Consider the following 9999-nt stretch of genomic DNA (forward strand, 5'->3'; position numbering starts at 1 on the left):
TTTTTTTTTTTGTTGGATGTTTTTTTTTTTTTTTTTTTTTTAAAAAGATGTTTTTAAAAAATCTTTTTTTTTTTTTTTTTTTTTTTTTTGCCTTTCCAAACCAGCTGCCTTTTCTTTATAGTTTATAATCTTGCCTGATTATACTGGCACTAATTTCTAGAATTGTATTAAGATTGGTGAGGATGGACATCTTTGTTTTGCTTCTGATCATAATGCCCTCAGTTTTTCACCTGTACTGTGATGACAGTTGTAGGTTTTGATCAATTCCTTTTATAGGCTTTAGAAAGTTTTCTTCTACTCATAGGTTATTGTTGAGAGTTTTCATCATAAATACTAGATAATTGTCAAAGGCTTTTATCTTATTCCATCAATATGATATATAATAATAATTAATTATCAGTTGGATAATTTATTTTCAACTCTTTTTTTCCTGCATCTAGTGCTGGTAGGTGCAGATTCAAAGTTCCTGCATGTTCTGATATCCCATAGTTCTTCATATAAATGCCTAAGGGTATGTGCATAAGTGCATATGCATCTAGTCATGTGTATATGTGTAGATATACATATGTGTGTATTGTATTTATTTCCTTAGCTAAATATCCATATGATGTTATGCAAATAGGATAGGGTTTAGAGCAACATGAACTGAGTTTAAACTCTAGGACTTAAATTAAGTACTGGAAAAAAAATTAACTAAGTACTAGGAAAATCATTTCATTTTCTAAATGTGTTTATTCACCTCTAGAAAGACACTGCTAATAGCATTCTTGGGTGCTGATGAGGATTAGTGAGATAATTTAAGTAATGTCTGTTACAGGCATACCACACAGTTGTATGGTACATGACAGATGCTGAACCATATTAATTTTATGCATGTTTAATAAGTAAAGTTCACAAACTTTATCACTAATTTATATTTCATGTGTCTCAGTATTATTCACCTCTTTCCTGAGACTGTTGGATTTTCATTCTTGATTGCTCTCACTGCAGCAGGAATAGAGTAGTTTAGTAACAGGATGAAGCATGCAGTAAGAGAAGAGGCCAGGAGATGAACTCAAATTCCCTTTGTTAAATTTACTATGTTTCTGTGTTGATACATAAGCACCAAAAAGCTATGAGATGTTCGTGAGAATAGATTCACAAATAGATATTAAAACCTAAGTCACATCACTCACACCAAAATCTGTAAATTTGTTTGTTCCCTCAATTGTTTGAATCCTAGCCAAAAGAGCAGTCCTTTATCTTGCTAAAAAGAATGTTCATAAGCCTCCAACTTTTAAAGATCACTGTTGGGGCTCCATAATGAGAATGAAGAGAAATAACAAGCAAATATAAATTGATGGTATTGTATTACCTGTCTCTAAAACCTGAAAACAATGAATTTATATTATTTGGGGGAAAAAAATTCTAGTTGTCTTGGTTACCAGGGAATGTATTTCATTAAATAGCAGTAACTCTTGAATTGACAAAAATTGTTTACTTGAAATGCAGAAAGATATCCTACTGGTTTGCATGGTTATCGTTAACTATTTTAAATATAACTGTAAAATCAGAAATTCTACAGTTATTCCTTTCTGTTGTTCCTTTTCGAAGGGATATTATTCCTTTGACCATCACTTGGAAGTGGTGTTACCAAAATAAGCAAAATGAAGAAAAACTTACAAGGAGTTTATGTCACCTAGAAAACCAAGAGAATTATTTTTTTAAGTTTCATTTTACTAAGGACTCTGGGGGCAATCTGAGCCTGGGAGATAGAAATAAGCTTGGGCCACAGGTAACCTGATATCCTAAAGGCTGCCCAGGAGTCTACAAACACAGTCCTGTGATTTCTGCTCACATGAAGGTGATAAATGTGTCATTGTTGATAAAAATAATTAAAAAAAGAAAAACTTGAGGTGAGACTGGCAAGTATAGAATTTGCCATTATTGTTTGTGAGTTCCCATCTCAGACATTCTACAAGTTCATTCATCTGTTTATTTCTGCAACAGAAAGTATAAATAAATAAATAAATAAATATTAGAGAAATGCATATGGTGGAGCCGGTCCCCTTTCCAATTTAAGAGTGATTCCAAAGGTCCTATACTTGCACTCATAATTTTTATCGTTCTGGAAAAGCAATTTCCAGAATAGCCTTTCATTCTCAGATGAGTCATGACCCACTGTGGGAAATCTCCCCTAAGTAAAGGCAACTGCAGGGCAGTTGTCTCCCAGAGATCCTGGACTTGGATCTGGAAGTGGTAACTGACGATATCTTGAATGTAGTTACATGCATTTTTGTTGGCCTTGTTCAATGAGGGCTATTTGAGTTATGCAGGATTAAGTTTGTTCTGCTTGGAAGCACAAATAAGAATACTTACTTTCCATAGCCAAAGGTGAGACTCTGTAGTAAACATGTCTTTTCAGTCATAATTTTCTATCTTATGTTTGGAGAAACATACATTCACCTTAGGTATCAGAGTCTGTAAAAGCTGAAAATGCCAGACACTCTGCTGGCGATTTCTTTTCCCTGAAGTCCCATGACTGAATCCCTACTAGTCAATCTCCAGAAGATAGACTTTCAATCAGTATCTTGTGACATAAAGAGAGACATCAACCATCAAACGTTATGTCTGTGATGGTCAACTACATAGCAGTGGTGGTAGTAATTTGGATGTTGGATACTAGCAGTAGCACAGTGGCTGTGGTGGTGAGATCGTGGCTGCCATCAAGCAGTACTTGCTGTGACGTCTGGGCTTAGTGGAGGCAGCAGTGATGTTTATGGGGTCTGTTATAATGGCCTGATTCTAGACATTGTTGGCCTTGTATTCTAGGTACTCCAGTCATCCTGGAGATTGGGAGTTAACTAAAATCCTTTTCATAAATTATCATTATTTTTTGTTTTATGTGGCTAGAGTTAATTTCTCTTGATTTGCAAAGTTAAATACCTAGATCTGTGTATTTTTCTCTTTTCTACTCAGATTTCTCACTTTCTTCTTGTCCCATTTAAGTACTTACTCAGCCTTCTTGCCACATTGCCTAAGGAAAGGGATACAGTTGGGTTCAGAAGAAATTCTGGCCTTGTTTTTGAAAAACTTATGCTTTGGAATGGGATTGATAAAATGTCTGGGACGGAATCAAGGTTTAGTAGAGTTCATCTCAAATTAGGAATTTTTGAGGACTGAGAGAAGGAGCGTTAGGGATATGGGGATGGAAGAGATGTCTGTGCAAAGCTTTCCTAACATGCTTTTAGCAAAGCAGCAAGACTCCAGAGAGGAAATGGCTGGGGAGTGCAACTAGGTAGATGAGGTCATGGGTGGTTTTCAAACAAAAGATTGCTGTGTCCTAAGCAGGGCATTTTTTAAGCTGTGAGTTCTGAAGTGCTGAGTTGATGGGAGGCAAACCTTGTTTGGACAAATGAATCAATGATAAGGACTGTTTTCCCAAAATTTGGCTTTATGAGAGTCCCTAGAACTTCTTAGAATTTGAGGGAGACTAAAAGGAAACATGAAGACTGAGATTGGGTTTCCTACCAATGAAGTCAGATAGGAATTCAAATTTTTTAAAAAACTGAGTCAAGAAAAAATAAAATCATTAATTTCTACCTTCTTGAGTTTGTGAATTGAAAATTATATCCACTAGGAAATTGTTTAAGAAGAAGCAAGAGTCTTAACGTTCTGGAATAAAATTAAGGAATTTTGAAAGATAATCTTGGATTAAGGAAGCCATTATAAAAACATGAAACTTAGAAATGTAGCAGTTAAGAGATTGCTGCATTGATGGTTCAGTGGGTTAAGCCTCTGTCTTCAGCTCAGGTCACAATCTCAGGGTCCTGGGATCAAGCCCCTCATCAGGTTCTCTGCTCAGCAGGGGGCCTGTTTCCCCCGCTCTCTCTCTGCCTGCCTCTCTGCCTACTTGTGATCTTTCCCTCTCTGTCAAAAAAATAAATAAAATCTTAAAAAAAGAGAGATGGCCACATTTGAAGATTTAAAATATTTAAGACTCTACATAGTAAACCACGTGTCATATAAAATCTAATTGATTAAATGTTTAGAGTGCTTTTACAAAGTATTGAAAGAAAGACTGCTGTGCGTTAAAAGAAGAACTGAAACATAAAGTAGCAAGTTGCAGGAAAAGAAACTCAAATATTTTTAGCCTTTGAAGATACATTCAATATTGGTGAAATAATCAAAGTAGAAATGAAAACATTGAGAAGTTATTTTTTTTTCTCTTTTGAAGTATTATTGACAATAATAATGAGGCTGTAGTAACGATAACTACAGCAACAATAGTAACAGTTTACCAAGCATTTACTATGTGCCAGCTCCTGTTCTAAGTATTTTACATGAATCAAGTTATTTAATGCTCACAAAATCCCAAGGGATTACTATTTCCCTCTAGAGTTCAACATTCATGGATACAGTAAATTTGTCTGCTGTGTCCTAAGCAGGGCATTTGTAAATTTGTAAATTTGCCTGCTTTGTTTACTCTTAGATCCTCAGTACTCAGAAAAGTGTCTAGCTCTTAATAGGTACTCTATAAATATTGACTGATAAGATTAATTTTTGTTTTACAAATGACAAACCTGGGGCACAGAGAAGTTAAGCATGTTGCCCAAAAACACAAAGCACATCAGTGGCTGAAAAAATGTATGCTATCAAGCAGTTATTCACCAGAGTATGAACTCTAAATCACTGTACTATCTCACCCAGAAAAAGAGTAAGTAATACACAATATCTGAAAGATAAAAGTGGAAAGATACTATCTATACAGGGCAATTGGCAACACATATCAGAGTGAAAAATATGCCCTTTAACTCAATAGTTCTACTGCAGATGTACTCACATGTGTGAAGATTTACTTCAAACTGTGTTCACAGGTGCATTCCCTTTATTGACAAAGGACTTTAAAGAATCTAAGTGTTCAGGACCCCCTGGGTGGTGCAGACATTTAAGTGTCAGACTCTTGGTTTCAGCTCAGGTCTGATCTCAGGGTTATGAAACGGAGCCCATCAGGCTCCGTGCTCACCATGGAGTCTGCTATAGTTTCTCTCGCTTGCTTGCTTGCGTGCGTGCTCTCTCGCTCTCTCTCTCTCTCTCTCCATCCCCCTCTAAAATAATAAATAATAATAAAATAAATAAATATAAAAAAAAGGAATTTAAGTAGTCATATATTTATTCGGTTGAATAAATTGTGATCTCACTCTGCAGTGGTATGGTTAAAAGCAAGTCATTCTCTGTGTGCTGATTTGGAAAGATTATCATAAGGGGAAACTGCAAGGACCAAAACAATTAATGTAGTCTGCTTCTATTTGCCAAAATGAGTCCAGTATGTTCTATTTCTATGACTCTCTGTACATATCTCTTAGACACACATAACACATACACCATAAGCTTACAGTCTTTCTCGGAGAGGGATTTGGAGTCTGTTTATGGAAAGAGGCTTATATTGGATTGTATACCCTTTTGTAGTCGTTGAATATGACCATGGACAAGCATTACTTTTTTAATAAAAAGCTCAAGCATAAACCAAATATTTGCACTCATCCAAATACATTAGTGTTAGTCTATGAAAATGTTCTCCATGGAGAAATGAGAAGAATAGGAGGGCAGTAGAATCAGAGGCAGAAATGCAGAGAAGGGAACTTTTCTTCTTTGATGTTGAGCTTTTTATAACAGGAATATGTAATTTAAATTACAGTTTAGAATGATCTTCTGGCTTTTCTTTTTAATCTGGAAGTACACACATGCGTAATGAGTTTAAAGACAACATTTTAAAGTAGGTTTGAGACTAGGAAATTGGAATTGTTTTTAAGGGTATAAAGTTTTACAGACTTTGAAGATGAATATTCTACATTCCACTCATGTAAAAGTGGATGCTATTCAACAGTTGGTGAAACTGTGATTATTGTACACCCCAACTCCAAGTTTTATTGTTGTGTTTACTTAAGACATTATAGTCTTTTAGTTCAGGACCTAGTATTACTGTACTGTGATAAAAGAGATGAACTCTTAAGATACTTTGGAGAATTTTAAAGTTTAAAAAAAATGTGGCAGAACTGCTGTTGCCATCTAGAATTTTTTAAAATTGTGATTTTCCATAAATTTGAAGGAAAAAGGTGTTTCCACTTCATCTATTTCTGCCATTCCGTATAGCTTTATTTCTTAACCAGTAGCCGACAATAAAAAAGATGTGTTTTGAAATACCCAAATGGCATCATCTCCTCCTTGTCCTTCATCATCACCAGAAAGGATCCAAGTAAATTATTTAAACAGACTGAAAGGTCAAATGCAGATGAACAAGCAAGAAGCAAAAACAGTTTCATGTGTTTTGTAAACATGCTAAAGATGCTTCCAGTAAACATTGTTTGGTTATGTAACCGTGCATTCGCCTCTTCGTAGATTCACCCATCAGGCCACTAGGACGCTTAATTGGGATTTTCAGAGGCTAGTAACCTCATAAAACTCATTTAAGTGGGAGTAAAGTATGTAACAGAGCATGTGCTCTCATGCTTATAAGCAAATGTTGTAGCAGGGTAAAAATGGAAAAGCAGGATAGTCTTATATTTTTAATAAACTAGTGAAGAACCATTACAAAACAAAGCATATTTATCATGATGAAAATTGTCAAGGCAGACTCACCCCTTTGTGAATGATGGGGATAGAGATTGAAATTATAACTGCTAATACTGAAGGAACTCTATAGAAAAAAAATTTCTATTCTCAAGCACTAAAGGTAGAAATGTGAGAAGGACTATCTCTTATTTCTCAAAACAATTGGAATCTTAGGGGGGGGGGAAGAAGGCTGTAACTGGAAGCTTCTTCAGAAATTGAAAGAGTTGATGTTACAGATGGTGTGAAAGAGTGAGGCCCTTTGAAGGGATGAAGATACTCTGAGGAGCAAACACAAAGAAGCTGGAGAAAGCTTGTGGCAGGTAGGGTGCCTGGGTGGCTCAGTCACTGGGTGTCCATCTTCGGCTCAGGTCATGATGGTGGGGTTTTGGGAACAATGGCTCACATCGGGCTCCCTGCTCAACGGGAAGCCTGCTTCTCCATCTCCCACTCCCCCTGCTTGTGTTTCTCTCTCTCTCTCTCTGTCAAATAAATCTTAAAAAAAAAAAAAAAAGCTAGGGGCAAGTGTAATGAGGGAGCTGGCTTCACAGCTGATGAACTGCTCGGAGTCCATTTATTCATTTATTTTTAAGATTTTTATAGAGAGGGAAAGTGCACAAGCAGGGGGACAGGCAAAGGGGGAAACAGGCTCCCAGGGAGCCTGGCACTGGGACTCCATCCCAGGACCTGAGAGAAATGCAAGTGCCTCGCCAACCTGGAGCCACCCAGGCGTCCCCAGATTGGCAAATCTTTAATTCCAACTCCACACGTCACTGTCTCAGCCAATTTTTTCAGTCTTTGGAACAAAGTACTTAGTGCGTTTATACTGCAGTTTCCTCCGTTGGATCCAGTAGATTTATAAAGCTCCTGATATGCTATCATACAAGGATTAGGGTCAACTCAGCCCATGGATATATTGGAAACCTCCCTGGCATCTTGATGCCCACCCCCCCAGTACCAGGGACAGGAACGACCAGGTGACGCTAGTCTCATCCCTATCACAGCCCCTCACAGATGCTTGGGCAGTGTGCAGGCTCCAATTCCTACATCCACCATCAGAAGATGCAATTCTCTGAGCTTCAAGGGGAAAAAAAAAAAAAAAGGACATTTGTCCCTTGGTCACAGATGGGAAGTCAAACAAGGGCATCCATCAAGAATAAAAAGTGTCTGAAAAAAATTGTGTCTGGGAATGAGGAATATCTAGAGCCTGAAGGTCATCTTAGAAAATTCCCTTGTATCCCACACTGCTCCAGTGCTGGCTAGAATGGTGCAGATGGTCTTTATGTGCTAAATACAAACAGAGTTCCAAAAGTACAGAGGTCCTAGAGATTGAATAAGGGGGAAAAAGCAGGGTAAGAAAATCTATTCTCTTCCCTCACCCACCTCGTTGCCGCTCTGCATCTTCTTCTCTACCTCCATCTCCGTAGCTGCTTCTCTGGGCGCAGCTCTTCCTCTCGTTTGGCTCTCAGTCTCCTGCACTTTTACTTCAGGTCTCTCAGGGTATCTCTCCTCCCCTCATACATTTTTTGTAGCCTCCAAAGAAGACAGGAAGCAGGAAGAGATTTTCCAGAAAAGTCAGTACTTTATATAATAGCCAGCCCATCTGTGAGTGGAGACTGTTTCAGTCCCCCTGCCTGTCCCTCCCCGTCTTATGTTCTCTCTCTCTCACTGTGACAAATAAATAAGTAAAAGTCTTAAACGAAATATCTGCCAATCTGATTTGAGTCAAAAGAAGCTTAACTAGCACCTGTATGAGTACAATTATATATTTGATAAAGAAGTGGCAATAAAGTAGATTAGAATCTATGTCTAATCACACTTTTTATTTTCTTTATGTGGAGGTATTTTAAGAATATGTTTTCATACCGAAAGTGGGGGGAAAAGGGGTGCCTGGGTGTCTCAGTCGTTAAGTGGCTGCCTTTAGTTCAGATCATGATCCTAGGGTCCTGGGATCCAGACCTGCATCGGGCTCCCTGCTCAGTGGGAAGCCTGCTTCTCCCTCTCCCACTCCCCTTGCTCCTGTTCCCTCTCTTGCTGCGTCTCTCTCTCTCTCTCTCTATCACTCTCTGTTAAATAAAAAAATAAATAAAGCTTAAATAAAAGGGGTGGAGGGAATGGCCCAAGTACAAAGGTAGCATTTTCCTTCTCATAACCTATCTTCATGTCGTATCTTCATTTTTGGGCAAGAGTTGGTATAAATCATTTAGAAATTGTTTTGTTCTCATTGTTAGTGTTCATTATGAATTTCTATAAAGTAAACATGTTTCAGAATTTGTTCTTTTTTGAGAAATAGTCTATTGATGAGGATTTGCTTTTTTTTAAAATTATTATATGAAGCTATCATGACATGGAAAGCTAAATGCCATATTCTCTTGGGTAAAAATAACCTACTATTTTCCAAGCACTTATGATATGCCATAAAGGCACTGTGCTAAGTGCTAAATGTGTTTGTGCATGTGTGTGTATAAATATATGGGCTTGTTAAATTATAATTTAAAAAAATAAGTGCTGTGGGCTATTATTTATTTTACAGATGAGAAAAATGAGGCACAGAGGTTCTATGATTCCAGGTCACAAGGATGTAAAGTCATACACTGAGGGTTAAAGCCACTCTGATGCCAGTGGCAATGATTTTTAATTACTACCTTATCTAAAAAGGGGCATTTTCTTTGTATTATGTATTGTTATACTGATTTACTAGCTAAAACAGTCTCTCTCTCTCTATCTATCTCTATCTCTTTTTTACTCTTTTTTTCAGTGTCAGCAGAACACTTGACATTGTGGCTTCTAGAACAAAAGTAGAGTCTGCTAAAAGAGTGTATTTCTGCCTATTCATAGTACCTGAAATTCCACATAAGAGAGCTTGATTTCTTTTGTCTAGGATTCCTTTAAAATACCAGTAGTGTTGGAGAACACTTTAGATTGTTTCCACTGCTTTCTTACGTAATAGAATTAAACTTTCAGAAGCTTTGTGACCATTCCTTTTTATGGGAAAGAAGGAAAGAAAGCATTTGCAAACTCTGGCTGCTTGCAGTATCTTACTGAGCAGAAGCAAAGGGAAAATGGGAAGTTTTGCTTATATTTGACCCAAATGTTCTGTCTCTGGCTCTCTTAAAATTCATTCTAAAGTTTACAATTATGTCTCCAATATGCTAAGGTTTGACTCATTGGCTTGGCTTCTCCAAAATCTTCCAAATGCTCCATTAGACCATCATAATCAGGAATTCTAGGAGTCATCAAAAAATATTTTCAAGTTGCAGTATGTTCAGAATAATACGCCTTTAAATCAGGTCCGAGTGTTTAATTTTTTTTTTTTTTTTTTAATTTTTTATTTTTTATAAACATATATTTTTATCCCCAGGGGTACAGGTCTGTGAATCACCAGGTTTACACACTTCACAGCACTCACCA

The 9999-nt window shown here is 37.0% G+C and overlaps 1 long non-coding RNA gene across 2 annotated transcripts in view; it reads right to left on the bottom strand.

Moving 5' to 3' along the window:
- LOC132027857 (uncharacterized) overlaps window positions 1-8139 on the bottom strand; it is a 46237-nt gene extending 38098 nt beyond the window's left edge. For both annotated transcript variants that reach the window (XR_009407230.1, XR_009407229.1), the window contains exon 1: window positions 7972-8139. This is a non-coding gene — a long non-coding RNA (uncharacterized LOC132027857). The remainder of the gene's footprint in view (window positions 1-7971) is intronic.
- Between the last annotated feature and the right edge of the window lie 1860 nt (window positions 8140-9999).

Source organism: Mustela nigripes, chromosome 12, assembly GCF_022355385.1.
Source record: "Mustela nigripes isolate SB6536 chromosome 12, MUSNIG.SB6536, whole genome shotgun sequence".
In the NCBI taxonomy this organism is placed as follows: Eukaryota; Metazoa; Chordata; class Mammalia; order Carnivora; family Mustelidae; genus Mustela; species Mustela nigripes.